The 27,977-nt window shown below is 40.0% G+C and overlaps 2 long non-coding RNA genes across 2 annotated transcripts; one reads left to right on the forward strand and one right to left on the reverse strand.

Moving 5' to 3' along the window:
• On the forward strand, positions 1 to 26,481 carry LOC118170425. The gene is made up of 5 exons (XR_004752709.1): positions 1 to 109; positions 17,529 to 17,635; positions 21,370 to 21,542; positions 22,450 to 22,530; positions 26,323 to 26,481. It is a non-coding gene; the product is annotated as an uncharacterized LOC118170425 (long non-coding RNA).
• Positions 4,259 to 15,239, reverse strand: LOC118170424. Its single transcript, XR_004752708.1, has 4 exons — positions 15,215 to 15,239; positions 14,930 to 15,065; positions 8,710 to 8,823; positions 4,259 to 4,994 (listed from the first exon to the last, which is right to left on the reverse strand). It is a non-coding gene; the product is annotated as an uncharacterized LOC118170424 (long non-coding RNA).
• Positions 26,482 to 27,977: the final 1,496 nt, after the last annotated feature.

The following is a 27,977-nucleotide window of genomic DNA, read 5'->3' on the forward strand; positions in this document are numbered from 1 at the left end:
GGTCTGTACCAAGGAAGGGAACCAGGAAGGTCTGTGAGCCACAGGCATCTCCCCCACTGCCTCTGCCACACTGATTCCTGGGGATTGAGGAGGAGAAGGGCTCCAGAGGGTAAGATACAGCCACTAATTTTGTTACTGGCATAACATCATGTGTCTGAGGTTCAATTCCCAGATGGCTTTCCTAAGCCATCAAATTGCAAATACTGCTGGGGAGTTTTGCAGTTCACCTCAGCAGTATATGTAAACACTACTTAATGGATGGCTTTAATGCTGTCTTCCTGCTCCCAGGATTTTTCACTGCAGTGTTGGAGCTTTCCCTAGGGCTGTGCACAGTTTGCCATGCATCCAGAGACTGGGGAAACTGTGCCATTTCAGTCCAAGTTATGTTTTTTAACTGAATTATTATTATTATTATTAAGAACTTCAAGTAATGAAATCTAAAACTTCCCTTGTATCAGTTTTGAGGGGAAAGTTTCTCAAACAGGATGAAATGTCTGTATAGGAAAAAAAATTCAGTGATTAGGGCACTTGCATATGGGAGCCCTGCAGTCAGCAAAGAGTGGTGATTTATGAAATAGTAAGCCAGCAAGGGAATCAAGCAGAGCAAGGATTTGAACCTGCTTTCCAGACTAGTTTCCCAATCATTGGTTCATGGTCTCAGTATACCCTGTTAGTGCCAATCCATTTTGTAGAGCTAGCTAAATATCCATTAAGTTTGGGATAAAAAAACGTAAGACAGCAGTTACAGTAGCTGCATGAGATATGGGCCGATCATGCTCAAGCCCTTGATTCACGCTGGTCAGAGGAAAGGCTCGTGCACAGGTATCATCTCGCATACAGTGAGCTTATGCAGGACATGGCTCTCCATTCAGCATCACCCAGAAACCAACACAAATTCCTCACGTTTTTCTCTTGATTCTGCCTACCCCAATGTAATGGAAATTAATAAAATTAAAAAATGGGCTGTACAATTAAATTCCCATTTTCTGTCCTACATCTCATCACCGTGTAAGCGTGATTTTAAATCGTCCAGAGTGTATTGCTGGCTATTCCAGGATTACCCTGCAAGAAGTAATTTTTTTTAACTTTGAAATTAAAGCTGGTGGGAATGGAGATATAAGGGAATATAATATTAATTATATTAACAGAAAGTGATGGTGCAAGGTCAAGGGGAAGTGCAGAGCCAGAGTGCTCAAAATATCATCAGCTATGTCACGAAAACAGATGCGCTCTGGTGCTCCTCCTTTCTGCATATGGGGAATTTTCTCAAGATCACGATCTTCTTTGATAAGTGCCTCAAAGGTTTTTGTCCCATTCTTCTACTTTCTACCTTTCAGAAGGGATCATGTATATTTTTCCCTTTTCCTTTTGTTACCTGTTTTTTAAAAAAAAAAAAAGAAAAAAAAAAAAAAAGAGGCCACAGCATGGGGCAGTGGCCCAGCTCTGCCTGGTGCGGCAGTGCCCATTGACAGCAACCTCACGCAGAGGGCCTGGTGCTGAGAGGAGCAGCTCAGCATCGCCTGCTGCACACCTACCTGCCAGGGAGACGTGGTCAAAGGAACCTTTTCAGGTAATCTGCTGAGCTGGATGGTGGCAGTAGCCCTTTAACTTGAGGAAGACAAGGAGCAGTGAGGCCTCCCAGGCTCCTACTTGTGGTATTTCATCTGCTGGATGCTGCAGATGCTGTAGGCTCAGCGAGGACCACAGGAGAAGCTAAGATTAGTTTTTAGCACAATTTTATGTTTTTGTGTTCTGTTCTGGGCTTGTGCCAGATCTTAGTGTTACTCTAATGATACCTGTAGGGGATGTGTACACTTGCAAACGCACTTTATTACAAAAATCAAAAGAGAACAGACATTTACAGCTGATAATCCAAAATGTAAGTGATCTGTCTGTTGACAGAGAGGTGTTTATATGACCAGAGATTCAGAAAACACCAACAGGTCGGCCGGCCTGCCCGCAGCAATACCGTGTGAGGTACCGTAGCATGCTGCACTGCCTAACTCCTCTGACCTGAGCGAGACGTGCCCCACAGCCGTGCTTCTGTGCTGACTTGAAGCAGAGGGAGCATGCGCTGCTGTGCTGGGCTTTGTTCCACAGGGCTAGGCTCGCTATCTAAACCATATGGTGAATTATGAGCGTGTAAGTAGGAGGAAAACTAAAACATATTTCACTGGATTCTAGAAAAGCTCTGAATGGCTGTCATTTTTATTGAGGTTTTGTGTGTTCTGCCCAAACACCACACAATTGTGCTGTAGCATCAGAGTAAGGTGAGCTACTGCACTACACGTTGAGGGGTGACTGCCTCAACTGCAGTGGGTGCAGCTTGTAGCCCTGACTCTTAGAAATCGAGGCTGATGCTCAGAGATGAGTTTCTGGGTGGTGGAGATGGATTGCTAAAGTTGGAGCTAGACAGTTCCTTTTCCTATGTATGATGGGTTATTTCTAGTGATTTGTAAAGCTGTCCAGGATGAGCTTTTGAGATTCAGGTAGCAGCAACACAATGGCTCCTACGTTTTTCAGCTGCACCTGCAGGTAACAGTTCTGTAGGTTGGCTTCACTGGTGATTTGAGGGATGACACCTTCTCCTGAAATGACTGTTCACAATGACTGTACTCTGATAATTATGTGGCATTTATGGCCAGAAACTTGAAGCAGTGTTAGATGATTTTGAAGCTCTGTTAGTGCTGAGAAAGAGTGCAAGGGGAGTTGGAGCTTGGATCGCAGCTGTAATGCCCTACCTGCCCTTGATTATATTACTGAAGCTCTGTGGGATGCGGTTCCCTTGAAAATAGAAAGTGGTGGCATTTGCCTATCACAGAACAGCACAACAGGCTATTAACTGAAGCGGCTTGTATATGTGAAGATACACTGAAACTGCTCAAAAGCTCCACTAGCTAGCTGAGTTTTAGCTTCGCTGCATTCCAGTGTAACAATTGCAATGGTTCATCTTTAATTCTTTCTTCTAGTCTATGCACCAAGCTTGCCAGCAGTATCATCAGGAAAGGAACTCAATTGTCAGGGTTTCTGACAATTTGGGCTTGAAATCATTGTGGGAGAGCTTGCAAGATTTTGCTGTCTTCAAACCAGAAATGCAGTTTAGCTTCGGTTTATCTTTGAACCTAACTTCAATGCAAATCTTAGCTTCACGTACTGCAGTTTTGACTTTACCTAATAAAAAATACACATAAAACAAGTAAAAATAGGAAGAAAAGACCTACTTTGCAGAAAAAAATGGCTTGACAGTAGAGAATAAGGGAGCCTGACAAACTTGAGGTGTTTGTTCTTGTTCAGCTACAGTGAAGGCAGAATAGGGATAAATTACTCAGTGAGCAAATGTCTTGTTTTCTCAGTAACTCCACCTCTTTTGGGCATCCTGCCCTGTCCCCACCCCTTGCACTTGTCTGCATGTCTTAATGGCAGTATTCATGCAGCTGGTAATTTATGTGTCTGAGAGAGAAGATTTACACAGAGCCTTCCCTTCAGTTATTCAGAAAATTTGAGATACAGTATGGGATTAGAAAACTCTAACTTAAAAATCACAAACGTCTTGAGGGCTGGACTTGAGTGAGAGAAACTTTACATGGAATAACTCAACCAGAAGTTAGTTCCTAGGCCTTCACTTTACACCTAGTTACAAAAGTTTGTCTTCAAAATAAATACAATGCCTATTGTAACATAAGCACACAGTAATTTGGCTCCGACTGAAGCAGTTCGATGTGCTGCTCTGGAAGACAGACAGAGCTGATCCAGTTACTGAAACCTACTTGATTCAGTTGGTGTCTCGTGTCATAAACACGAATTGTTAATTTCATATTACTCATAACAGGCGCACTGTGAATGTTTGCAGCGTTTATAGGATATCAGTTACAAATGTGATTATACCAGCCATTCCTCAGGACTGACACCAGTTTCAAATTAGAAGCTGACAGGCCTCACCTGCTCCTGAGTTCACCGACAGGTCACCTTCTTGTCATTTTGGCTGTCCCCCCATCAAAATGACATCTGTGTTCATAAAGGGACAGCGAGGGACTCTAAGTTGTTAGAATTGTTGAAGAATAAGAATAAGGTGTCATCTACTCCAATAATGGAGTGCTCAACTTTGGCCTTTCAGATGGCGTGATGCTTGTAGCACCTGACAATGTTTCCAGATACAAGAATAGCTGGTTCGGAGGGGCAGCAGTTGTTCCCTCTTCTACCCATGGATGCTAGGCATTCAGCTCAGCCCTAGCCACAGAGTATAGACAACCCCAGAGACGAGCAAAAGGCTTCAGAATACCTTTACTTTTTACATAAAGGAACAGTACATTAGCTTAAATTGAAGCATTCAGAGGAAGTTATTACACATTCAGATTTTTTAACAACCTATGAAAGGCTAAAGGCAAATACTGTTCAACAAACAACTGGATAAAATACATTCTAAACCTTTACAATTTGTTGGACATTTGCATTAATTTCTTTACATGCCATTTATGTAGATGCAAATCATAAATTTATGTGGAATCATCCTGGCTAATGAGAATCCATTCCTTCATACTTGCCCAGTTAATGTAATGCAGTTGAGATAGGGCAGTTCAATTCCTATGTCCTGACACTTCTCAAAATTAGGAAAAAGTCATCCACCTTCAAACACAGACTTTGGAATTACTTTGTTTCTGTCATTAAACAAATGGAAACGTCAGATCCAAACAACTTCAAACTTTCCAGGCTAAAGATCTGGGCTCCCCTAGATTTCCAGTTTATTAAATAATGACATGCAGCAATATAGGTGTGCCTCCTATGGAACAGCTGTACATGTGTGTTCTTAAGGGATGGGTTTTACGGGGAGTTAAGCAAATGTATAGATATAATCCCATTGAAATTGCCTGCTCCGTTGCTGCTGTGTGCAGAGGAAGGTCTCTGGGTGAGCTCCCCGTCAGGGGACATTAAAAGCTTTTCTCCTTGCAGCTCCATGTGTTGGACAGGCCCATTCTTGCCTTCAGCTCATGTGTATGCTGGTGGGAAAAGGGCACAGACATATTCGTGAGAGGGTAGGAAAGGATGGAAAGGATAAACAAGATGTTGAATTGCACTTTGCCAAATGAAGGGCTCAGAGCAGCCAAGGAAAATCTTTTTTCTTTTCCCCTCACTAAATTAGACCTTTATTTTTGTCTTAGACACTGTGACTAGCAGAGCTGTAAGGACATTCACAGTTATCATAGCTGCCATCATTCTCTGAAATCTGTCCTTGATTTTATTTTCTGCTCCAGGAAATATTATAGTATTGTTATTTTATCTATCTTAAATAAACCTAAGGCCAGACTCCTCCTGGTGTAAACAAATATGACTTCAGGAAAGCAATGCTGATTCATGCCATCCGTGTGCCTGATTCTTAATATAAAAGGGAACATGTTACTAGAGAGTAAACAGAAGCAAACCTATGTAATAGAAATTCATGTCATCAACATAGACAACCCCCTCCAGTGATCAGCAGGAAAAAAATACCCAAGGTAGTTTTACAGAAGCCACCACTTTTTTTTTTTTTTTTTTTTTTTTTAATGATTTGGATATTGATCATTTTTAATCTTCTTCTCAGAACAACCGGGAGATCTATTATAGCTTGAGCCAGCCATGAAAAGCGGGTCCGTTCTTTAACCTGCACCAATTCACTTGGACATATTTTATATCTCCAGGGATTCAGCCACAAAGTCCATTAGAGCATCAGATGCAGTGAGGTCAAATCAATTGTCCATACTGCAGACAAGGTAACCATCATTTACTGTAATTCTCCCCCGTCATGGTAGAGGAGAGGAAAGGTTAAAAGCTGTATTACCACGAGGCTGCCTCATCTATCTTTTAGTATATTGGTAATACCTAAACATTGCTTAAAGAACTGAATGTACAATCTTAAATCTGTGTTAAACTGGATTTCAAGGTTAGATTGCCAAATCAAAAATTTGCTAATGATATTTTCTTCAAGGAAAAGCAGGAAAAAATACCTTTTTTTTCATGAGAAAAAGCAAAAAGCTTTAAATATATTGTCACTTCTGACATGACCCATCCAAAGCAATACTGAACATTCATCTCAGAATGACCCGAATGGCTGATATTTATCCTTCCCTATACATAGATATATTTACCTATGAAGTAATTTGCTGTCATCTCTTTAAGCTGGAGATGCTACGACAGTCCAAAAACAAAAGAGGAAGTAAATTCAGGATGTATATTTTGCACTGTAAATCAAGTCCTTCTGTGTTTGCACTCTAGGATGGGCAATAATAATTGACTGAAGCAATCACTGCTGTGGGAAAACAAACGTCCTGGCAGTGTCGCATCTGAAGGTCAAGCCTGATGACATAGTAAGCACCTGAACTCTCACTGACTCCTGGGGAGGTGGCGGTCGCTGAGCACCTCCCGGAGCTCGCCTGGCGTGGACAGATTTACACAGTCATTGGGGCTGGGGGTGAGGATGCTTTTTCTCCCCCACCTCCCTCTGTTGGGGCTGCAAAGTCATTTATTTCCATTACACTGCCATACTCTCTGGCTCCTCTGCTCTGTGTTAGCTGCATGAAACCAGAGAGAAAATGCAGTTCTGTGCTTCCAGAGACTGTATGTTCCTCCTCCTTTGAATAACTGTGCTGTCCCCGATTCACTTCACATGAGCTGATGTGTTGCTTGCATGCAGGGGAACCATGCCCACCCCTGCCATGCACGTGAGAGCTGTAGCACTGCAACCCAGTCCTTGTAGGACTCTGTTGAAGTGGGAAGCAATAAATCCAGCCTTTTCTAGGTTAATCTTTTCTCTTTCCCTGGATTTCTATAATCCTGGTCTATTTTCATTGAGAAAGTGATTGAATGAAGAGCTACTTAGATTTTACATATTATAGAAATATTTTAACATCTGTAGAAATTAGTCATTTTTTTCCTGCTGTCTCAGAAGCTAAGTTGCAGAGCAAACATAAATGTGCATTTAAAGTAGAGCCAAAGAAATGAGGAACAGCAAATAGTTGCTGTTACTAGTTGCATATCAAATATATTTCTATGGCTGACATATTTCATGGTATTTGGAGACAATGGGATGAATACAGTGGGAGTGGAAGAGCTGATGATGTAGGTTACAGATGAATAAATATTTTTTATAATGAAGCTTATTTTTAAATGTTAGGGTTTAGTACTCAGCATAGTAAACTCTAATTTCAGGTAATGTGGGTATTCAGTAACCATAAAAAGAATCTGCTATAAGTTTTGTATGTGCTGAAGGAGAGAAAAATGTGCTTTAGATTAGGTGTTACATACCATTCACTTCGGTGCTTTTCCTCTTCTGTTTCCTCTTTTTATCACTTACCTTAACACTGACTCTCTGTGGTTCCTTTTTCTTAGTTTATTTTACCCATCCTTTCTGAATTCGTCTCAATGCATGTCTACTCACAGGTCTTTCACTAATCCTCAGAGCAGTGCATTGTGCCGTAGAATATCAGTGCTACAACTATAAATCTATAGTGGGTAACTCCTTACGAAGTTAAGTACCAGAACAGCTAATGTTAATCATTTGTATTTTAATAAACAAAATATGAAATAAATACATAAGGAGAATGTAAGGCTAAGAAAGAAAGAAATTCATCCCAGAGTCTGAAAAGAAAGGAAAAGTGAAAAATATACTTTCCCTCATAACAGCACAAAATTAGGACTGCATGCAGTTTGCATGGTCTGTTGCTTTCCTTGTTCCGGAGTACCTCTCAGATAGCTCGCAGTTTAGCAGTACCCTCACTGCTGGTACGTATTCTGCAGTGCTAATTCAGAGAACGGTCCACTGGGTTATTTAGCTGAGACTGGAGTCTCAAAAGACTCATCAGACAAACTTTGCTGTTCTTTGGCTTCAATGGACATCACAGCTCTGGCTGAACGACCACTGAGCTTAATAGAAAGGCTTTGGATCTGGAAAAATGCTTACTGAAATCAATGAGAGAGAGAGCTTTAACTCCAATGGTTAACACTTCATTCTGGACCTTTTCTCAATAGATACAGACATTGGCTCTGCAATGCCTAGTCATTTTATAGGATCAATACGACAAACCTGACTTGTCCAATGGGTGTGTGTTTACTATGTGCTGTGTTAGCATTACAAGTCAGATCAGACTTTCGAAAAATGAGTATTTGATTTTACAATAATTCCAGCCTGTGCAGCCAACAATTTTTTTAAGGAAATCTGTTTAACCAGGAAAATCACTAAGGAATTCCTTAAGAGTTATATATAGCTCTTACTTGACAGACTTCCTTAAAGAACTCCTTTTTCTATGTCTACAGTAATTAAAATAAAAGTTGTCCTTTGAGTATTTGCTGTTGGCAAGATGTATTTAGTTTAATTTCCTCCAAATGCTAAAGAGCTTGCTACAGTTACAGAGTAGTTTGGTCTTGTGAACATGAGATTCAGATTCTCAGAATTTGTCATAAAGTAATATATTCAAGCAGGCATTTTTGATTCTCCTGGTCACTCTGACAGAGTGCAGTAATTGCCTGCTCATTGCATCAGTAGTCACTGTCCTGGAAGCCGAGTTAATGGCACGGCAGCTGCAGCATTACAGACAACATCAGTGCAGGGTTTGGGGGACAAAATTCCTCTTCAAGTAACCAAAAAAGGCAGGCCTGATTACAGAAAATGGTGACATTAGACAGAACTGTTCTGAAAACATGCACGAAACAAGCAGAAGTGCATTTGAGAGCAAGTCTTACCCTGGGTGCGGCTTGGGTTATGTCGCTGCTTGACTGTTTCATGTTAAAGATGAAACACAAGAGTTCCAGTAGGAGGTTACCAAGGTCATCTCTTCCTTTGAAAAGTAACATACTCTGTTAAAAGTTGAAATGCTTATTAATGACAGACATCGTGCATCTGTATGCAAATGTTTCCTACAGTGCTATATAGGCCACCAGGGAAGACTTTAATTACAACTTTAATTCCTGCTGAATTCCTGATGTTCAAAACATGAAAAAAGGTGACAGTATTTGTAGCCAAATGAAAAACAAGTAGCTTAGAAAGACACACACAACCACAAACCAAACCTAAGTGCTTAATTAAACATTTTGGTATTTGCTTTGGGATTGGATTTTGGGCTGAAATTTCTTGTAACAGTTCTTCAAGGGCTAAGGGAAAAGCATGGCAACCAGAGTTCTTGCTTTACACAGATCCATCTACTTTGCTTACGAGCTTGTTGACTAACTGTCATAGCTGATGATTAACAGAGTAATGTATATTTCTCCAAACCAGCAAAATGGTGAGAAAATGGATCAAAATGAAACATTATGGTCAACCATAGAGTCAACCGGAGAGGTCCCAGATGACTGGAGACTTGCTAATGTGACACCCATCTGTAAGGGCAATAAGGAGGAGCCGGGGAACTACAGGCCTGTCAGCCTGACCTCAGTGCCAGGGAAGGTGATGGAACAGGTCATCTTGAGCGCAATCACACAGCATGTGTGGGACAACCAGGTGATCAGGCCCAGTCAACATGGATTCACAAAAGGCAAGTCCTGCCTGACCAACCTCATCTCCTTCTTTGACCAGGTGACCTAACTGGTGGATGAGGGAAAGGCTGTTGACACAGTCTACCTAGACTTCAGCAAGGCCTTTGACACGGTCTCCCACAGTATTCTGGAGAAGCTGGAAGCCCGTGGTTTGGACAGGTACACTCTTTGCTGGGTTAAAAACCAGATGGATGGCCAGTCCCGGAGAGTGGTGGTGAACAGAGTGAAATCCAGCTGGTGGCCGGTCACCAGTGGCATTCCTCAGGGGTCGGTGTTGGGGCCCATCTTCTCAGAAAGAGTGGTCAGGCATTGGAATGGGTTTCACAGGGAGGTGGTGGCGTCACTGTCCCTGTGGGTGTTTAAGGAAAGGCTGGATGTGGTATTCAGGGACATGGTTTAGTGGGTAGTATAGGTGGGAGGTGGTCAAACCAGATGATCTTGGAGGTCTTTTCCAACCTTAATGATTCTATGGTAATCTAAAAGATCTTCCACTTTACCACATGCCCAGTTTAAACAAATTTGTCAGATTAATTCAAGGATAATTTTTCCAAGATTTTGAAAGATAGCAAAGCAGTAGAAATATTTCCATGAATTAGACAAAGAAATCTATTTGGTGTTGTCCTCAATGCCCTCACTTCCAACTCTGAGTTCAGAGTTAATATCCTTTGCTGCTGAATGGAAATCTGAAAGAGAAATTGGCTTTAAACAAAAGTGAACATAACCAATTTATTTTCATTACTGAAGTTGAGGAAAATGCAATATGTGTGAAAGGAAAAAGTTATGTTATTGGAATAGGAAGCTTTTTTTTTTTAAAGTAAAAAAAAATAGGAAAAACAAAGAAATTAGATGGCTTTAAATATAATTTTTAAGCAGGCAAGATATCCCCAGTACAGTGTGGGATATAACATTAATCTTAATCGTCTGTGATCTAAAAAACTGTGTATGTTTCCTCATAAAAACTTTCCTCATAAGACTTTGCTGCATTACCTCATTTTTACCCACAGAAGGCAAACTGCTAGATTTTTGGAGACTACTAGCAATGTTTTTATTCCTATGACAACTAGTTCATTACTAATCTTGACCATCTCCCCAACGAACTCATGAAGAACTTTAATATTAAGAAGCACCTCATAAATCATTTACAATAAACCTGAAGGAATATTGAGCATTTGTAAATATGACCTCCTTTTGCAGGATTTGTCCTGTCTTTTTTTTTTTTTTTCCTTAACCTTTCCTCTAATTATCTTTAAATCTCCATGAAAGTAGCCAAAGAAACTGGAACTGAGATCTGTAGTAATATTAGTCATTTTACTAATGGATATTCTATAGCTTGTCCGTTTTTCCACTTCCTCTTACCTGGTCCCTTCATAACTCAGACAGTTAGACAGACTCTTAATACCCTTTGGTTGGAGCCAAGGGGTCTTACGAATGTAATTTATACAGTAGTTGTTGATTTAAATGGCAAAACCCCAAAATCTTATGCTTTTTAAAAATGTAAATCTATCTGGATCTCATTAACAGAGGTTCTTGACTACAGTAGATACTCTTTAATTTTTTCAAAAACTATTCATTTTATTCATGAGATTCAGCTGTTGTTTTCCCAAAATACTGTGGAATCTGTTGGTTTTTGTCCAGTGGATTCAGCCTAGAGTAGATTCTAGATTAATAGAATGTAACAGTAGATTTATTTTAATTCTGAGACCGAGAAACTTCTAAGAAGCAGCTATTAAAAAAAAAAAAAAAAAAAAAAAGATGGTTAAAAAGGGTAGCTGCATATTAGAGACAAAACTTTGCCCATGAATAAAAAGCTTTGCTACTTCACCATTCCATTCTGAGTGTATGGAAATCAAAACACAGCATGTTTGCCTTATCTGTAATATCTAGAAAACCGATGTGAATGAACCTCCATTTGGAGGTTCAACAGCTGAGGATCTCTGATGCTAAAAAAAAATAAATTGTGTGTTAATTCGTGGATAAAGCTATTCTGATAAAGGTTGTCACACTGTTTATTAGTGGAGTCATAACTTGAGGAGCTACAAGGTTGCACTGACCTACTTCCTGCATAAATTTTGTCACTACTCTTTGAACGTCCTAAATGAGAATTGACTCATACTGGTGGTGAAGTATGGTACAGGTTTATTTTATTTATTACATTTTTGTAAAATCCAACAGTATCTACTACTTTACTTTCGGATTTGGGATATCTGAGAAGTATGGTAAAGCAATGCAGGTGGTGTTTCTTTTTGTCTCCTGCTGCTCTGTTTAGCACATTTCTGCTAATGAGACATAAAATGTGCAGGTGGGCTTCAGGAGCTCCTATTGATATTTCAGATCTCTCAAGACATGACCGTCTACCAGATACTGTTGTCACACCTGCCACCTATTTGGAAGGATACGGGTTTTCTTTTAAGAGGTTTTACCAGTTTAATGCAGAGAAGTCCATGGAAACTGCTTCTTCAGCTTAAAGGATCTAACAAGATTCAAGATTCTACTTGGTTCCTCTCCCTGTTATGTTCAACAGTTTATAACCGCATTGGAAGTGTTCATAAAGAAGACCATAGTGCAGTATAATCGGTTCAGATATAGATTACTGTCTCTCATAGTGGCTAAGGTTGAAATAAAAAATGAGGTATGTCTTATTTTGCACCTACGTATTTTATGAGCAAAGCATGATTTTATTACCCCCACAGAAACCCCTTGCGGATATCCATACCGTGTCCTGCACTTGGTCTTGCAGCACCTTGCTTGCATATTACTAGTTAGTGTACATCTTCAGGTTTGGCTGAGAAATTCTGAGATATTTGGATAAGCCCTGAAATGAAGATACAGAGCACCAGGCCTGCTCTCTTTTGCTTTTTTTTCCTCGCTTGATCATATCAACTTGTTTTAAAATGATGTATTTTGAGGGCAGTATAACAGAGCTCTGAGGTAAAACATATTTTTATCCAAAGAAAGATACAAAATCATGGAAATGATACTGACTCTGCCTTCCTTCCTTCTTTGGTCTTTTTGTCTTAAGCATCTGCATTATTGGAGGATGATACATTAATCACACAGCTCACAAGCCAGAATTGTATGTAGCTTGATCAGTTTTGGGGTAAAATTTAGCTAGACTGCCTAAAAATGCTTATTGGTCTCTATGGATTTGTGCTGAATTTATTTAATATAAAGTGCAATATAAAAACCCCTCTCTGCAGTTAATTAGCCTCCAGGTTATTGCAGGCCCAAAGGCATTATATTTGAGTTGTCACTGCTACTTGCAAAGATCAGCAGTATTTAATTTTTGTGCAGCACAAAGTAGATTGCATGTGCTTATCTGGCTAATGTTAGTTCATTGTTTTCAGAATCTAATTTCATTTTTAGTTTTCTTGGCCCTTCAAGTTGCTGCCAAGCATCATGAACTTTGCTGAAATCAGTTGTGTTCCACTGAGATAGTAGCAGTTGAAATGACAGCAGCAGTAAACCTGAAGGTTCCTCCAGAATGATGCTTTTGTAGCTAGCGGCAAGATTTGTTTCCGTTACGTTATAAACCTAAAACAAATAGGGCTCATTCAGACTCCTTTGGGATTGGGCAGACCTAAGCTTATTAATTATTCCTGTTTCCTAAGGAGACAGCATCAGCTTTCCTTCATTTGATAATCCTGTTTTCTCAGAAAACGTTTACACATGTTCCAATACCAAGTTAACAGTGGCAGGAACTCTTTAGTGGTTAGAGAAGTGGCAGAAGGTTAAATCATCTGACTTTGATGCTATGTTGATTGTTTACCCTTAGTGTACAGTAACATCTTAAAAAAATGAAGCAAAGTGGGTGTATTCATTACTGGGCAAACACAGCTGACAAGTTAAAGAATATGCGACTCTCTTAAGCTGAGACCAAAGTGCTTCATTTATAATGGAGATTACGGTAAGAACCAAATGAAGTTGTCTAAGGGAAAATGATGTCTCCTGAGCCTTCATTCTGGTTTGGCCACAAGTTAATAACACAACCAGCACTTAACAACAAAATGCGGGACTGTATTATCTTTTAGCAAATGCCAGTCATGTGCAATCCAAACAGGTCAATTACTAGCAAATCTCCGAAGATCTCCTGAAACCTCAGAAGAGTTAGAGATGCCAAGAAAATGTCTAGATGCACAGAGACACAGGAACAGAAATAGGGCACAAACCAATTTGCAGAAATGGAACTTAACCCTTAGAGGGAAGAACCCTGGCTGCTACATATTCATTTCCATTTCATTAAATATTTATGAGGAGACATGCATGTAATGTGATTCTAAATTATGGAATAAGCAAACGGGATCTGTGCTGTTTCACTCATGTTTAATCTATTTCTTTCAACTTTTCTGTATCTTGCAGGAGTAATGGACAAATGTTCTCTTTGTTTCTGTTTTTGTTGTTGTTTCCCACTAGCATGCTAGATATTTGAAAATTAACACGATCTCTTAAATGATTCTAAATCAGCACACACAAAATAGAGTGTAGAGGCCAATGATAGCCTATTCTTCAGCTCAATACGCATGTCTAAGACCTATTAATATTAATGAAACCTCCACGCAAGCATGTGGGGATAATTGACCCCATTAAATTCCACTTACTCATGAACTACTTTGTAAGGTTTGTTCCTTAGTTATTGTAGGTTTTATCAAGGATGAAAGTTGGAACAGCATGTATCCCAACAGAAGACTATTTCAAAAATAGCTTTGTGAAAATGAAATGTAAGTACCACAAAGAAACATGTTTTCATCCAGACTTTCACTGTATAATGAAAATAACTTTATCTTCCTTTAAACAGGATGGTAACATTAGATATTTTTCTCTTTCTTTGACTAGCTTTCATACTAAATGTTAGCATATTGCTAGTAAAGTAAAAATAAATAAATCGTAAACCCAAGTTTTTATATAACGTGATGATTTAGTCATGTGCCAACATGCTCCCCTGTGAGATACCGGCTAATCAGCACTGGCAGCTCCAGTGGGAACTGGCAGCTCCCACCCCCTAGCACTTTTCTGTTTACCTAATTGTTCTGAAGCTAGCCACGATGCACAAACATGTATTGTGTTTACAGGATGGTGCACCTCCCTTCACCACAACAGCTTTGGGATGACGGTCAGTGCAGCCCCATTCATGCCTCTGGGTAGGATGAGGTCTCACACTGCCCATGTCCCTCGGCACACGGAAAGGAGACATTCCTACACTGATGGCTGACAGTGTTGTCTTAAGGATTTTGTTTCCATTCAGACATTTGATTTATGTGAATGTCTCAACTGCAGCATTGTGACAAAAAAAAACATGCTCAGAAAGCACTGATAGAGGAATGCCATTAACTGCATCTGCTCTTACCCCTTCGGTAACAAACTCATGGGAAGAGGGGGAAGCACAAGATAAGTGTCTTCCCGGTGTTCATTAGAGAGACCGGTAACATTTACTGACCTGATGTGCTCAGCTGAGATCACCAGAAAACTTTACTCTTCCTCACATAATCTTCCTCACATAATCCTAGTCACAGAGTTCCCAGGACCCAGGGAGATTCACAATGCCTGGAGAGTTCAGGTGTCTCAGTCCATTCCTGTGGAGCAAAACACTGGTGGGGCTCAATTCTCCGCCCACATTTCCCTCCACCATACATACTGTACAGATATAATTTGGGGCTGTGACCTTCAGAGGTAGCTAAGGAAGGGAAGGATGGGAAGGATGAACAGTATTTCAAACACATACCTGGAGATCTGGCCCTTGAATTTTTTTTCTGCCATTCTGGGAATCTTATCTTCACTGAGTTTTTTTAAATGTTTTTTCCCATTCTGTCTGAAAAGGGGAGTAAACCAAGAGAGTTATTCTGTTGTCTGTTTCATGGCTTATCTCTAAATGTATGAAGTTCACTCGAGAGAATGCGTCTAGCATCTCTCCTGATTAGTGCTAGGTGGAATTTGACACTGTAGACAACCATATAAGAACTACTATTGTCTTCTATCAAATACATGGTATGTTCTCCCTGACCAGGAATGGCTGATCTCTTTCAAGCTGATCTTTTCTTTAGAAGAAGCAGTCTGTGCCATACAACTGGTTTTGCATTTACGTGCAACTGTAATACAATCCTCCCAGACATGTAGAGGAAGAAGGAATGCTAGTGATAGAACTAGTATTGATGTAGCTAGTACTTTGGAATATAATTCAAAAGAATTTTCCTGACAGTATTGTTACTATTTTCTTGGTCACAATCTCAAACAAATCTCACAAACAATAAGATCAAATCTTTCCCCAAAAGAGCACTCAGACAACATAAGTTGTTGTACTCCTTATTCTTTGTGCACAATACAGAAATTAGTATTTTTACAGTCTTTCACCTGGTGTACCTTTTAAATCCCCTTGCTCAGAGCTCCAGTGCACCTGAAGAAAGGCCCAAAATCACGCTCATCTTCAGCTGAGTCTACATAAGAAGCAGTGTGTCCACAAGCTTCAGACACAATGCTACCTGCACCAGACCCAGAATGAATAATCTCCAGACATAGTTACTGGCACAATTAGAGCAAGAGCACAGCTGACTGACATACTCAACAAAAGAGCTTTGGCAAAGGTTACAGTGGAAAAGCATATAGAGGAAATTCCCTCTTGGCGTTGAATGTACCCTAGTAAAAGCAGGACCTACTACTGATTAACAAGCTCAGACTCTGCAGACCAAATACCAAAGGATGAACAATGGCAATAACATTCTGTTATGTCTCTCTACGGCATGCATGCAATTTATCATTAACTTATATTCCATGGGCAGCTCCAGCAGTACATTTTCACAGTCTAATTGATGCATATGAGATTTGGCTTGCAGCTTTCAGAAAAAAATCACAAGCAAAGAGAATTCAGTTCCATCCAGCAAGGAAAGCAAAGCCCAGCAATATTAGTTACAACTGCGGTTGTGTCTCCAAGGGTGCACATTTAACTGGGCAGCTGGGGTTTCCTCATAAAGCATAGTATCTTGCTGATTTCTCCACAGAGCTCTACTAGATTTGGGAAACATGACTGTCTTTTACAAGAGGCAGGAGAACCCCTCTCTGAGGAATGTATTTTTCCCATGTCAATCAATTTGATTCTTTTTCCACCTTCTATCGGTGTGTTTGCTTCAGAAGTCAGGCTTACTAGTTCCCAGTTCCCAGGGTCACCTCTGAAGCCTTTCTCACAGACTTGCATCTTCCTTTTCCCTACCTGTGGTACTAAGGTCAGTGCAAACAATTGCTACTGGCAATTTCACGAGTACATTCAGAAATTGAGAGTGAATGCCTCTGCTTCAGGTGTTGTACTTGTTTGACTCTTCAATGTGGTAAAGTCCCGAAGACACTTTTGGTCTGAGAGGAACCTCCCTGTCCTGATTACTGATACATTTACTTTTCTTGAAATTGCTTTCTTTTCCATAACTGCTCTTTTTACACCTCTGTCATGTGTTGGCACCACCAGTTCACTGGTAGCCTTCTATAGGCTGAGGAAACTAAATACAGTTTTATTATTATTAGATTTCTATGTTTAGCAAGACACTCTTAAAAACATTGTTTTTATTTATTTATTGTGGTTTTAGTTAACTTCTATCAGTCTATTTCTTCATTGGACATGACTTACTTTCGTTCATGGCTTTTTACTTCTCAAAGCCTTAGTCTCTGCTGTTTTGACAGGATAACTGCTTTTGATATTTGAAGAGGTTGTTTAATGATACACATTGATGCTGAATCTTTATTATTCCTTTAAGGAAACTCTGTAAGGACTGTCCTAGCTGCTCCTTTATATATTTGACTTTGCCATTTTAAGGTAAGTTGCTGCAAAGCTGGTATTTCTAACTTTGTCTTTCTGTGAGGAGTTAAATTTGAGAATGGCAATATTAGTACATAATTCTTTCCCTTGTAAATAGAAAGTTGGCACCTTAGCTCTGCTGAGTGTCTAACCACTAAGTGGTATTGGCATCCAAGTATCTCAGTTAGTGTCTTAACATCGTCCTTCACTCCTCACATAAGCCTCAGCCTTCTTATTTTTTGTTATACTGTCATTCCAGAGCTGAATGCTGCAGCTGCTCACTGGAGTAAATGGACTACTCTGGCATGCAGCCACGCTATTCTACGGCAGCCATGGAACAAGCTCCTCGGGGTTACCCACTGTGAGGTAAGATGCTGGGCACATGTGCTAGAGGAGGCATAGTCCCAGTGGAAGGAGCTGCAGACACAGATAGTAGCTTGAGTTTCCAACTTCTCAAGTCCAGTGAGAAACAAAGTAATTTATTATTTTTTTTTGGTGAAATGCAATGTGTGAGGAGACTTCTTCTGAACTCAGTACTTTCATTTTACACTTGACCTGCTGGTAGGGTAACACAGTATGCCATTATCTGATTTCTCCAGTCCTTACAGAAAAAATACTTCATAATAAAAGCATTCACATTCAACCATACAACTTGAGAGTTTGCAGAACTGTTGTGTTTCTAATTCTGCAAAACATGACTTTATTTAGATAATAAAATAGCCATAAATAAAGAGTTCACAGGAGCAGGCTGACAAACTTTTTATATGCTTGGTATGTGTACGGTGATGTAGTTTGTAGTGCCAGCACATTGCTCAGAAGAGCAGGTGGTATCCTGCTTCCTATTATACCACTGTCAGCCCAGAGAATTTCCATTGTCTATATTTCAACCAGTTCAGCTAAGATAAAGATCTCTATGCAGGATTTCACAGCTTCCTTTTTTTCCACTGTATAGTATTAAAAAAAAGGAAAGTACTATAGGAGCCAAATTACTTTCAATATTGTTTCTGATAATAAATAAATGCACTGCAAATGGTTTAGTGTTAACCATTAATCATAAAAAAATCATAAAAAGGGCTGAAATAGATTACAGTAAGGTATCAAGCCGTCCTCCTGCACTATTATGAAATTTAGGCATGTGACACAAGATGACTTCCTATCAAGACGCCTATCAAGATGACTGTCACTGGAAACCAGGCAGGGTAGACATGCTAGGTCTCACGATGAATGGGACTTTGGATCAAGGCCCCAGCCCTTCCATTATTTGTAATAAGAATAAATAAAGATGGAATTATAATAAAGAAAAGAGAGAGGGCAGTTCTGGGGGGCAAGTGAAACAAGCATTCAAAAAGCACATATACAAGAACCACAAGAAAAAAATGGGTAACTGTAAGCTGTGGTGGGATGGCAGAGAGGTGGGATGGCAGAGCAGGGTCTGGGAACAAGCACAGGCGTGTGTAAATGCAGGCTTGGACTCCCAGCTCTAACCTGCGGACCTGAGTAGCGCAGGCAGATGAGTTGGAGCCCTCCCAGCCCCGGCAGTGGGGCCCTGCCTGCCGTGCTGGCTGGACCCAGCAGTCCTCACCACGTCTGTGTTCCTGTGAGTGCAGCTGCCTTTGCCTGAAAGGGAAAAGAAAGCATGAAATATATCACAGGTTGGGCGGGTACAGCAGGTGATGCTGTAGCCTGTGAGTACATGCCAGCCCAAGCCCCATGAGGGTTCAGTTACCTGGCAGAGTAGAGCAGGTAAATTGAACTGAAAGCCCACAGACAGCAACAAAAGTAGGGCAACATCCGCACATGAAGCTTGTGCAGCTTAGCTTACACTAATGGAAAAAGGGATTTGAATAGCTAAAACCTACTACATCAAACTGAGATGAAAACACAACTCTAAGTATATAATTCTGGACCGCAAGAGGACTGGTAGAGAGGAGAAATGATACCCATCTTACTCCTGTCCTGGACAATTTGCTTTTATACCCCATTTTTTAATAACACAGAGAGATGCTGTTATCAAATCACATCTTTTTGTATGTAAACTCAAGAACAATTGGAAACCTGGTTCCAGGCTTAGGAGTGAGATGTATATATGTACCTTCATGGCACGTATCAACAGCACACACATACTTATCCCCAGCCCCCATGTTTCTCTGCTTCCAAGTATCTGTATTTCATTATGCACTCTCACAGAAAGTGATGGCAAACAACTACACAGAAAAAAAAGTTATTAAAAAAATCAAACCTGGTACAAGCTGTTTCTAAGAGATAAATATAAAACTGGTATTATATTTTGAACTCTCAATTAATCAAATACTGTACATGAAAGAGCAAAGGGCAGATTCTGCTCAGATTTGTAGCACTGCAAAAAATCTGAAAAATTTGCTATTACTCTGTTCATAAGTACCACAGAAGAATCTGCCATTTTCCCGTAATGGAACTGTATGAAATAATAGAACTTTGAATTTCAGGAACTTGTTTCTCGGTGAAGATTCTCATTTCACAACTAAGATTAGCTGAACTCTTCACCCACTCCCACAAGGGAGAGGGTGCCCTGCAACTAGACAGATGGCTCCTGCAGAAGGTCAGCAGAAATGTTCATGCATACTTATTTTTGCACAATATTCATTGATTCAAACTGCTTCTGAGCCTCTCTCCCCCCGTTTTAATAGGAATTTTATCATGTTTTTAAATCTTTGCCAATATCAACGTGGCCAATTTAATTTCACACAAAAAAGTGTGGGAGCAGCAGTCTCAGTTCCCCTGGATAAACACTGCCCTACGTGCTGTTTGTGTTTGACTATGTCAGCCATGAGCTCTGTCAGTATGAAGTCCTGCCAGGCAAGACATAAATCTTTTGTCAATGAAAGGGGAACATTATCAGCTTCTCAGCTGTTTCTTTTCTAAACAGCTACCTGAGGTTTAACATAAACATTCAACATAGTTATATAAAATAAAATAAAATAATAGTAAAAGAACACTTTCTCTCATGCACTGAACATTAATGGCAAATCAGAGAGAGCAGGAATCAGTCTTCACGGCAGGTCCCAGCTCAATCTAGAAATGTGGTTGTGCACATTTGGACTTCCGAAGAGGTAGAGACTTTAATAACACTTTGGCTGTAACACACTTCATGCCTCTGGAGTCTGTCCCTTGCAGTGAAGGTGCCAGATTAAATCCTGAGAAAACTGGGTAAAACTGCTGGGTTAATGAAGCAATCTCCCCAGGAATACGTTCAGTCCAAGCATGGATACTGGAAGGGGGTATGATGAACAGGGATTCCTATTCTCAGTGAAAGTATTGTTCCCAACTATCTTCATGTCTAAAACTATGAAGAAATTAAACTGCTGAACCACCAAAGACCAACAGCCTAAAGGTTCATTAATTTAGTAGCTCTCCCTGAATCCAGTCAATCTCTACTCCATTTTCAACTCCTGTAGATGTTGAATTTGGAATTCTAGACCCACTCCTGAAGTAAAGTAGCAGTTACAAAACCCACAGAACTGTGGGGAGTACAGAGCAAACAGGATCCACATTGAGATATGGCTTCTAGCCATCGGGTGCTCTGACAGCTCACTGAGAGCTCTACCAAGCCATGCCGGGTACAGAGAGTCAGCTGTGCAGGATTAAGGCACACAAAGGAAAATAGCATGCAACATGCCAAAATGCAGAATTGTGCCTTAATCTCAGATTTCAAATTTGGATCTAAATGTATTCAAAGCTTGGGAGAAACATCACTAAATGAGGCTGGAGAGGGACTATGTTTTCAGGAGGTGCCTTTCTTTATGTTTACTAAGACCTGTGCTTTTCTCCTGATGCCCAAGAAGTCTGATATCAGCATGACGAAAATGATGGATTATTGTCCTGCTCTAAGGTGCTAGTATCACCCATGGCTCCTCCCAGGTAAACAACCCATCCCTAATTACTTTTTCCCAATAGTTCCAGTTTTGTTACCTCCATGCACAACTTTGGTATTTGATACCACTGCAAGGGGAGCTAACCCTTGTGATATGTGCTAGGCACTGTTGGCCTTATACTAGCCCAATCCCCAAAACGTCTCCAATGCTTGCTCTTAGATTTCTGTGAAGTTCGACTGGTTCTCACAGAATGTCTCCTTAAACACCTGTGTAATTCCTCTCAAAACCATCTTGAAATGTGCCAGCTTCTTACCCTGGGATCTGTTATCCTGTTCGGTTCGGGGCACCTCAGGCTTCCATCACCTGCCTGCAGCCCTGGGAGTCAGCACTGCAACCTCAGTCTGCTGGCGTGGGAGAGGAAGGTATGTATTCTGCTGGGACTAAACAGTCCTAACTGCAAAAAATAAAAAGAAAAACTTATAAAGCTTGTGGATTGCAAGTGACGGCCTTTTCTCATGCTGATTAGTTTCTGATCACTTACGGAATGAGTTATTAAGTTGTAGAAGAGGATGTGCTACCTCGTCACAAATAAAGGTAAAATGAGAGCTTGAAAGGGTCATAAAGATGTTTGTGATCAGTCTATGGAACTGGGGTTAAGAAAATTACAGTTCAGGAGAAATGTCTCTGAGTGAGGAAGAACAGAAAACTAAGTGAAACCACAGTGTTTGTAGGAGCTGTAGATAAGATTATACGCATTGGATTTACATAGGTCCTCAGAGGAAAATAAAAACATCTCAGTGTAAAAACATCGGCTACAATAGCAAAGGGGCTAGGCTTGCAAGCATAGGTCTTTTTATATGCAATTTGGAAAAACAAGTTATGCATACATGATTTGTTGTATTTTTGTTGTAGAAGGCTTTAACCCATTTTTATGATTTTAGGATTAATAAATGTTATCCAAGTCAAGCATAAAACAAGCAGCACCTCATTCAGCACACTCACTGGGATTTCCAGTGTATTTATCATTTTCTACTGGGATCGTGGTTATAGCAATGATTAGAAAACAATATGGCAGGAAACTCTTGATGTTAAACATTCGAGTTATGTATCACAGATTGTCTCAAATTCTCTGACTTTTTAGATTTAAATCTCTTCAAAGTTTTCCTGAAGCTTTTGGCACGTTTTCTGCAAGATATGTACATGAGAGACAGAAGAGTCATGGAGGACTCTTGCTTTCTGTTATTGTTTAAATGCTGATGCTTAAGGTTTAAATTTACAGAGAACAAATCATTCTACATCAAAACTAAGGTGTTGCATGTTTATTTACAGACCAAGCTCCAGTAGTAATGTGCATTTGTCATGGAAACTGATTTGAATTTAATTCTAAACCCTGTTTTGCACCAGGAAAATGTGAGTTTCATTTTACTCGTCTCTGTTTTCAATTATAATTTGACAAAAGAAATAACTGCATTACCTATTTGATTTGCCAGAACTTTATCCCAGCACCACCTGTTGAGCCCTCGGCACTCGAATCCTGACATATAGCAGAGAACAAAATTATGCGGTTGGCATACTAACTAGTAAGGATGCCAACAAAAGCATAATATAGCCTTTGTACTCAAAGTACAACAAAATATATATTAAGCTACCAACTGCAAAGGTTTAAGAAAGCCACATTTAATTATATATGAACATATCTTTCCAACAAATAATTCAGTAGAAAAATGGTATGGAAGTTAGAAAGGACCCCTTTTGTATGATTTGCTTGGTAAATAGTGCAAGCGTAAAATAAATAAAGTTTCACAATACCGTAGTAGATTTACATTAGAGATGGCAAGAAGATAGCCAGCTAGTTTATACAAATAGATGGGTTCAACGCTATCAGCTTCTCAGTTTAAACAAAATGCCCCATGTTCATTTCTAGTGGGGGAGCTGATTAGCACAGCCCTGGTCTCCCAGGAAGGTAGAAGAAGGGGCTCTCAGCACTAGCCCCGACCAACACCTCTCTTCTGCCAGCGACTGGGACCAAAGGAGTAAGGATCAACTGCGTCTCTGAGACTGTGTCTCTTTGCCACAAAAGTCATCACGATTGCTTTCCTGGCACCAGAACTCTTCTGACCCGAGGTCTGCACAAAAGAGGGGGTAGAACTTGAAAGGAGATAGGATGGCCCAGGAGGGATGAGGCAAAAAACACCGCTCCCCAGTTCTGCAGAGGTCAGAGGAGCTCTGCATAGGGGTCTCTAAAGTCCCCTCGTGACAGGGGGCTCACGGACTCAGCCCGTGTGGGAATGGGCTTTTAACCAGGATGTGAAGATGATGGGTTCAGTTTTCCAGGGCCCTGACCTTCCTGTGATCTTTCCCAGACAACAGCTGCATCTGCCCCTAGGATGGGCTTTATTTCCCCAGAGTTTGCCCAGAAATGAGTGAGATCACTACAGACTTCATAAGGGAGCGTTTTTAAGTACTGATGACAATAACAATTTACATATTTTTGTCACCCTCAAAAGCCTAAGGACAAATTAAATCTGGAAATTTGACTGTAGCATTGCTACTTCAAAGAGACTGTTGGCCAGAAAAATGACTTTGGATGGAAATGAGTATGTTCCAAGGTAGGAGAAAATGAAGAACGGAGTCTTGCTCCTGTTCACCCAGAAATCACCGCAACTCCCCTCATATGGAACCAAGGATGAGGACGGGGTGAGACAGAAAGAGCTAACTGACACACAGGGGAGGGAAAAGTTTGGGAAGCATAAAGACAGGTTAATTGCCAGTTTCCCAGTGTTGCAGCGATTCTCCTGATGCATTTGTGCAGGGCTGAGCACTAAGGTTTTGATGTCAGCTAAGGCTTTTGTCAATGTTAGAGTATAAAGTATAAATGAAAGACCACTAAAACTTTGCATAAGAAACCAAAATGCTGTAAGTTAAATAAAATACCTAGAAAATCTTTGAGAGAATTCATTGTTGAGACAATGAAGGATAGCTTTAAAATAGCATGGAAAAAAATAACTAGCTTTGCAAACAAGCAAAACAACAACAACAACAACAAAACAACAGCAGTAAATCACAAAGTAACCAAAGGATTTTACTTACTAAAGCAACTTTTGCACTCTAAGCTATTTAGCTAATTATCACCTAAATGGATGAAGTATCTCCTGCTACCTGCTGGCTATCACCAGGCACCATGTTCTGATGTACAATTCTTCAACAGTATATATGCAATCAAGACAGTTTAGTAAGTGAGAAAAAAATCCAAGAGAAAGTGGAACTTTTCAAATTGTACCCAGAAATCTGTAGATATGAGTTTGCATGTGAATTAGTTTCGTACCAGTATATTGCAGTAACCAGCATTCAGCATAGATGTGGAATCTCTGCCTTTGGAGGGTTCAACCTGGCTGGACACAGCCACGAGCAACCTGATGCAATGAGACCTGCTTTGAGCAGGTGTTGGACCAGATGACCTCCAGAGGTCCTGTGCAGCCTAAATTATTCTGTGATTCTAAAACTGACCCAAAGATAACAGATTTTTTCCCTTAGAGATGTTATTAAGTTAAAAATAACTGAAATGCAACTTTATTTCTTAGTTATTTCAAGGTTGGAATTATGTATTTACTATTAATAATTGTTTATAAATTATATCTTTGTAATCCATAAATGGTCCTACTAATGCACAATGGGTGCTAATGGTGTAATCCCAATTAGACAATAAGAAATAATTTGCTAAAACTCTAAAATGGTGGCTTGAAACTTAGACCAATATCTTAATTATTCTACGCTAAAAATGTAAAATGACAGCTGTTAATGAGAAAAACTTCTCCACAGAGTTGTAATAGCAACTGTAAAACGCTTGCTAAGAGATAGACCACATTTAGGAAAGCCAAATCTAGTTGATCTTACCTTCTCGATTCCAAATATCCTTTGTGGTAACTACATTTCATTTAGGAAAATAAGACTACAGGAAGTACACACATAGCAGTCAGTTTGGCATCTGCCACTTCCAGATTTCTCAGATGTTTAGCAGCCAAGAAAATGTTCCAGCATTTAATTAATTTCAGATAGCTGATCCAATATGATCTTTACTCTTGATGAAGTCTTTAGATGAAATATCTGGATGGTGTTCCAGTAGGGCACTAAATAAACCTCTTAGAATAGAATCCCTCATCTTCTCCTAATTTTTCCCTTGTTCAAAATAACTACAAATTCTGAAATCACATCAGGGAGCTTTGATAATGTTTCTCATAAACCATTAAGAAAACTCATTCCAGAAAAGCATGTCAATGTTTGCTGCCTTCTTCGGTATCTCCAATAGATAGAACTCCCTCTCCCTCCTCCCCACCCCCTGCCCCTTTTTTTTTTTCCCTCCTTTTCAAGTAGCCTCTCAAAGACACTGAAAAGACACTGAAAATACCGGGACACTTCGTTGTCTGTCAGAGATGCAAGGAAGCTGCGGGTGGGTACATCAGAGCCTGAGAGCTCTACAAGGGACTTTTTCAGGCTCAACTGAGCTGTAGGGAATGTAATGAACCCATCTGGAATATTTGAGGATATCATTTCAGCTTTAAATTGAAAATTTTACACATAAAACAATCATGAAAATTGTGAAAATTTAGAGATTACAGTGAGCTCTGCAAAAGGCAGCACCTTTTCAGGCAATCTTTGAAGTCTGCTCCAAGTAACCCAAATGCCCCAGATATGCTCAGCTCCGTAGTCTTTCAGCAGGTTATTGCTTCTAGTCCCGGGTATCATTATGTAAGGTGGGATTCACTATTGAATTTAATCCCATTGAAATCTGGACCACTTTGGAGAATTAATAATTCTGGAACTAAATATAAATGTTTCTCATATTGAGTACTCTGATAGCACACGCACTTAGTTGAGTAGAAACCTGTGACCTCGGGAATCCTTTCACTTTAAGCTTGAGTTTGCCTGTCAGTGAAGGTGACTGAGGTCAGCTGGCTTAAAATGACTAATCTATAATCTACACTTCCTGAAGGGATAAGTAAATCCAAAGAGAGAGTCTCATAAATTCCTAGAGAGATCTTGGTATCATAAAAATAGATATGACAACACTCAAAATTTGTCCTCTGTCTTGACACACAGGAATCACAATCAGTTTTGGTGAAGTTCCTCAACAGGAGATACTTCCCAACGTGCAGCCTGCACCCTCCTTTTCTCATGACAACTTGTCACTGATCCTTCTGCCAGCTTCCATTGGTAGTGAGGTACCACAGCTGGGCGAAATAATAGATGTGGGAAAGAAAAAGAGCAAGGTGTGTTTTCATGCTTCCCCGTCTACTTCACTGCATCTCCTCCTTTACATCATCGTTTTTGAAGATGCTTCCATAGAACTGCCCTGGGGGGATGCCGGGCACAGGCAAGTATTTTTATAGAAAAATCCCAACATTTGAATAGGATTCTCTAAATACCTCTCTAGGAGCTAATGTATTTAGGAATTAATCTTGGTATATATATATAGATTTTTTGATCTAGCTACTTAAGATCTACATCAAGAGTAATATTCGCTATTGCATTCTGCAGAGTCTTTGCTCGAACTTGTCCTGTTCTGCTTCCTGCCCATCATAATCACATTGTTTCTCCTGCAACCTGAGCCCTTCTCAGTTCTGGAAACTGGTTGAGATTCACCCAATACTGCTTCCCAACAGAAAGCGATTTCCTGTCTCAAATGACTCAACTGTTGCATTTAGAAGAGAAGGAATTTAATTTCACTGTCATCCTCTGAGCTAGCAAGATGATTCATCGGTTTGCATACGTACTGAAGGCTGCCAGTGAGGAGCATGCTTTGGTAAGGGGCACTAAAAAGGGTGATGATTTCATTTGGCAGCACCTAGTACTGACTGTTTACACTGGCACTTACCCATTTAGGCAGCTATGTAGACTAGGGAACTTAAGAAACAGGCATGAAATTATTACCTCAAATTGTCTTCAAAGACTTGTCTTGATTTATGATTGTCTTAGAATACATAAACACATTTTACCACAATGATTTTACCCGTTTCAAGGGATACCCAATACACAAGGGATTTTTTCCCTTCGTATGGCTGTAAAAACAAAACCACCGTGGCTCTTGCCAAACTTGCTCAAAGTTTACATGGATTTGGTTGGACAAATGTGGTGGAAAACTATATCCAATGTTTTGAGTCCTGGCCCATTCACCTCCTTATATCTCAGTAGTGCCTCTTCCAAACTTTAATGCAGATTTCTGACTGAAGTTTGTTTTTGTTTGAATTACAATATTTAAAAATTAGGCTATATGAAATAGGATGTCATTTTGGCTCTGTAAAATGCAGCTCTTCCTGACTTTTTTTTTTTTTTCCTAATTGGAAACAGTAGCCAGTGATTTCTGCTCTGCTTTTCTTGGATGATGCTGTTTTAGGGTTATCCATTACCTGTAGGAGCAGTTGTTCCTCACATGCTATTGAAATAGATCATCCTGTGATGGAGGTGGAGGTGATGCAATGTTATACTCACGGCATCTGGTAGTGGCAAAAAAACGTGGGGCTCATCCTGTCTAACTACCAACTTCGCTGAATTTCTGTGTGCCGAGTACCCAACTGAAACCACTGCTGGACTTTGTGGTGCATTGTGATGTGTGTTATTTTCAAGAGCTATACAGTAACGGAGAAATTCATGTTTCCCCTTAAGTCTCGGAGTGATACAGGAGGAGAAGGGAAAATAACTTTTTCCCAACAATTAAAATATACGTTTCAAATATTACCTTATTGTGCATAGTTATAAACAAGTACTTTTTTTCTTCTTTTTTTCTTTTTTTTTTTCAGTGTTTTTGGAAACAATCGCAACATAAATAGTTGTCTGGAAGGAAAGACTGCAGACAGCAGGCT

Source organism: Oxyura jamaicensis, chromosome 8, assembly GCF_011077185.1.
Source record: "Oxyura jamaicensis isolate SHBP4307 breed ruddy duck chromosome 8, BPBGC_Ojam_1.0, whole genome shotgun sequence".
NCBI lineage: Eukaryota > Metazoa > Chordata > Aves > Anseriformes > Anatidae > Oxyura > Oxyura jamaicensis.